The sequence below is a fragment of the Saccostrea cucullata genome, unplaced genomic scaffold (assembly GCF_032062105.1).
Source record: "Saccostrea cucullata isolate Sc308-1 unplaced genomic scaffold, CSIRO_AGI_Scuc_v1 ctg23370, whole genome shotgun sequence".
In the NCBI taxonomy this organism is placed as follows: domain Eukaryota; kingdom Metazoa; phylum Mollusca; class Bivalvia; order Ostreida; family Ostreidae; genus Saccostrea; species Saccostrea cuccullata.
The window spans coordinates 1-5,024 of record NW_026931806.1 but is presented as its reverse complement, the minus strand read 5'-3'; the positions used below and the strand labels follow the sequence as shown (position 1 = coordinate 5,024).

At 33.2% G+C, this 5,024-nt stretch overlaps 1 long non-coding RNA gene across 1 annotated transcript; it reads left to right on the top strand.

The window, feature by feature from the left end:
- The first annotated feature begins 182 nt into the window (after positions 1 to 182).
- Positions 183 to 1,101, top strand: LOC134233565 (uncharacterized). Its single transcript, XR_009985028.1, has 2 exons — positions 183 to 261; positions 490 to 1,101. It is a non-coding gene; the product is annotated as an uncharacterized LOC134233565 (long non-coding RNA).
- The last annotated feature ends 3,923 nt before the right edge of the window (positions 1,102 to 5,024 follow it).

The following is a 5,024-nucleotide window of genomic DNA, read 5'->3' as shown; positions in this document are numbered from 1 at the left end:
GTAGGGTGTTTTTAAGAGTTCTGGTAGTGTATGAGTCAAAATGCAAAATTTTCTTTCTTTCTTCTCTCAGATTTCAAATATACAAGTCAGACTCTGCTATTTATTTGTTTATTCACATTTTTCCTATTACATTATTTACTTCTTTCTGATATTATATAAGAAATTATTTGTTCCCTTAACTTTTAGCTTCTGTCAGATAGAGAAACCCAGAAATTTTTTGAAGAAATTGGAGAAGTAAAAACATTACAACAACTTCAAAAAGTAAGTCAGTGTTTGTTAAACAATCATATTTATTTACAGCTTCGCTTCCTGTAATGTTTAAGGCAAGGATCTAGCTTTTCTCACTAATATACTGAATATATGTATGACAAGCAAAATGTGAGAATTTGTAACTTATCTTCTTTGTAAATGACCTTTTATTCTATGTTATCTACATCAAGTATGAATGAGCTATTCAGTGGAACATTATATTTTGTTTTACTTACTCAGGAAACCCAGAAGCATGGTCAGCTAGATAAATGGGCTAACTTTCGCGGGCCTCGGCCCGATGATGATAACTCCATGAAAACCTTCATGAAGATCAAAGAGGAGGGTGACAAAGAAGCCGCGGCCAAAAACAAACGATTGAGGAGCAGTGAAGATTACAAAAAACAACAGGAAGTTAAAAGAAAGTTTTACGAAACGATTCAACATCAGCAGGATATTGCAATGAAAAATAAGTGAAGTTCTTTAAGTATGATTGTTATATAGTATTTTAAAAGTGAAGGCTTGTGTGGAACAAAGCTTCAGTTACTTAAGCTGTGTTTCCATAATTGCATTTTTGAATGTGTGAAAGATAATTGAAAACATTAGATGTATACATGTATTATTTGATTAAAGTGAAAATATGGGGTGCACTACAATCTTTCATTCATGTGAAATACCTTTACAGTATAATATTGTGTAATGATGTACCGTCATTGAGCAATATTTTCTTTCAGCTTTCAATTGTTGACTTTTTTTAGCACTGAAGTGTATATCGTATTTCCAATGGAAAAGATATTTTTTGTAGCACTTGTTTGTTTTAATGCAATATGCAATAAAAGATTTCAAAATACTTAATAGGATTTTTTTATTCTCCTTTCCTTTTATTTCAAGGTCTTTTTAATGTCTGGTTATGAAAAATAACTTTTTTTATGATATTTGAAACCCAATTTAATACTTAAAAGTGAATAAACCAAATATTCCATTTAGCACAGTGATCATAAATCTGTACACAATCTGTGATTAGGTCAAAGACACAGATTCCTGTGAACTTTACCAGAGGCTGATCAGGTGCTTTATTGAAGAAATCAGCCCCTTTCAAACAATCACATCTGTGTGAGCCCTATGTTTTAATCAGGTAAACAGAGTACAGTGTATTTCATAATCAATATTAATATAATAAATGACCCAAACAACTGTCACCAAAGTAATATAATACAACGTTGTATTTGTAAACAAGGTCATCATGTAGAAATTGAGATGTACTGACTTGATGAGATTGTTGAAATCCCTGTTTCATTCAATTATTTGTTAGTAACCAGCCTCGGATTAAACTGGATGGTACTCGAAGCATGTTCTTGTATACTGAATCAGTTCCACTTTCAGGAGACAGAGGAATGTTATACTGCATGAATATAAAGTAGGATAACTTTTGAATGTGAAAAAAATTAAATTAACAACACTTCAAAATGTCAAAAAAAATTTTTATTTATTAAACACTTAAAATAAATTATTTTTAAATATTAATCACGTGGTATACGGAATTTTAAATAAAGTAACTGTAACGTCATCATCTCGTCTCTGAAATAACATTTCTCCAGGAAAAGTTAATAATTTTTGTTTCCGTGCACGCATTAACATCCCCACCAGTTTGTTTGATATGGTTGTGTATGCTTCGAATAGATTTCCAAAAGATATACTGAATGTTCCATCCGCGTTCTTTTGTCCAAGATCAGAGATCACGTGACACAGTTCCACGATTTCTCCGCTGATGAGTTCTCCGGCCTTTTGACCCCTATATTCTGTCATAGATCCCTCCACGGGACGCCCGTAATTAGGGTCATTTTTGTCCAGTTTCTGACGATGTGAGGCCCCCTCCCATTCAGAGAAGGGGTTTATTTTCTGTTTTTCTTCGTGTTCGTCAAAGAATTTCTGCCACTGGTTGACTCTCTTTGATATCCCTGCCATGGTTAATGGATTCTGTGGATACATGTATGAATAATAGAGCATAGATTTACAAAAATAAAATCATAATGAAATAGCCGATTCTGTCGCCGGAAGGGGGGGGGAAGGAGACAATTCCACTTAGTACTGGGTAGCCTTTAAAACCCTCTCCAACCACTCCCTTTTCGGGAAAAGTCCATGATTTTTCGAATTCCATAAATAAAATAATAAAATCTGCAGATTCTAATATAGCTCGGAATGCACCATACCTGCTATCACATTGTGACAGATAATTTCGTATTGTATATATAGCTTGGTCAGTTAATTACGTCTGCTTTCCAGACTGATATAGAGCATGTGCTTGCAGGCATGTCGTGCATATGTATAAATCTAGTTTACACGCTCTTCTTTTGCAGCTCTGCTTGAAAGCAACATCTTCGCTATAGCCAAGGGTTTTCGGTCCACTCCGCTCCCCATAAACCCTTGGCTGATTTCATTATGAAAACACGGCCAAGGGTTTATGAGGAGCGGAGTGGACCGAAAACCCTTGGCTCTCGAAGATGGAAAGGAACTGCAAAAGCAAATCGTGTACATTATACAGTGTACATGTAAACAGTTTTAGAGTATTGGTTCATAAAGTACTGCTTTATTATTGTATATCATTTCAAAGATGCCTTTTTAATTATAATTTCAAAGGTGTCTTTTAATGAATATAATGAGACATGTAAAAGTGTGAAATTAGTTTGATTTATTTCAAGTTCTATGAAAAGAATGTTTCTGGTACCAGCGAATAGCAATACAAACACTCTCTTAATTGGAGTTCAACAACCGGCATCTCCCAACGACCATTGTAAATGTTGATTATTCTCATCACAAAGGAAGGGGTCAATTTTTTGCAATAATTATTTTGTCATAGTGTATAGGTTTATATTTCATTTCAACCTCCGATAGAGTGACCATGGGTAGTGCAAACAAATATCTGCACGAATCTAGTTTATTTTTTATAGCGAGATACACGTTCACGCAGGTGCTGTAGTATTGCATGTGTCTGTAATCAATTGGCTTATTGTTGGAACAAGTCCAGCACATACTCCTCGATCCGACAATGCACACGTCTACGAACAGTTCCAAGGAAAATGGTACAGATAGCTATAGACACCAATGAAAGGTATTCGTCAAACGAAATAAGATTCGAACACAGGTGGCAGCGACGATGGAGATCAAGAGAGTACATGTATTAAAATTTGGATAATGTATGTGTTACTAAAATAGATGGATAACATTAATTTATTTTAAAAGTAAATCTTTATTGTAGAATTGGAAAAAAAATATTTGATATACATGTATATGAAATTCATTTTTGAAAGAAGACGCCCGGTCAGTTTATAATGAGTCTATCTGCTTTCAGTTTCCAAAGGGTATACATATGTATATACATATATGGCAAATGCCATACATCTTAATTTAAGCTTTCATAAGAAAAGGGTAGCGGTTTATAATGTTTCAGAAAGACACCAACCCGGAATCTATGAAGCCCTTATCCCCACCCCAGCAGGAGGGATACCATCTAGTATACTGGCCCGGAATGTTTTTGATTAACCATCAAACTTAAATAAACATGCACTTTATCAGCGGCGCAAAAAAAGTTAAATTGTACATATTTTAAACAGGGTAAAAATACAGGACAGTTAACCACCAAAATAGTACATGTAATAAAGAATAGGGCATATGCATACCTTTGTGTCAGTATTCGAAGAATTCCGAGCCTAATTCCGCATGCATTCTGCCATAGAATTTAATCTGCGTGGGAGTATTGTTTACGTAAGGTGGCCCAAGGGGGACATTTCTTAAAATACTAGTACTTTACCTGTAAATTCAGAATTCATCTTGAATAGAAAAGGTCAAGAAAACTTGAATCGGAGAACATAATAAAAATAAGTAAATATGTAACTATGAATAACAGAACATTTTTAAAATTATATTATGTACATGTAATGCATGAATGGATATCGAGTAACTTTATACCATTCTTTACCGAGTAAAAATTACTGAAAGAGCAACATTTTCAAGAGTGAAATGTAAAATGCAACAAGCATGACCATCATGCAATATATTTACGAAGTTATACTTTGAATTTTGGTTATATCGTCAACCTACCGAAGTCAAAAATAGTTGGATATTTATGATATTTTGTAACCAATTAATCCGAATTTTACACATTACATCCCATTAAGTAGTCATATTTTATTATTGCACATCCAGATAACACAGTCTCATATCTTTCAACCTTATTCCCACATTTATTGGAAGGTTGAGCACTTGCAATTGTTTAAAGAAATCAGGGTTGAGAAAATACATGTAATGGAGCTCATAACCCAGTTGTCCTAAATTCCGCAGAGTATACATTCTTTCACTCAATTCATTCTATACTAAAAAAAATCTACCAGTTTCAATTAGGAGTGTATGAATAAGTACTACATCAATAGATCGTCAGTTACATGTAATACAAAAATGCTTCTCGTGTCCAAATTCAGCCTTATAAAATCTATATTTTGAACACTTTGACGAATTTTACATGTATATTTAGAATTCTCCTCTCATCTATGAATATATCAATTCAAATGTTTGGAATGATAAACATCAGAATGTTCGAAAAACGTTTGCAACAATCTCTGAGTAATCGTGTTCATATCCCAGAGTTATCTCCTTTAGTTTTAAAATCCAAAAATTAAATTGACAATGATTTTCATCATTTTGAATTACAAATTTATTTCTTTTATAACAAGATTGTATAAATTATATTTTTTAATGATTTCAAAATGAAATTTTATTAAAAG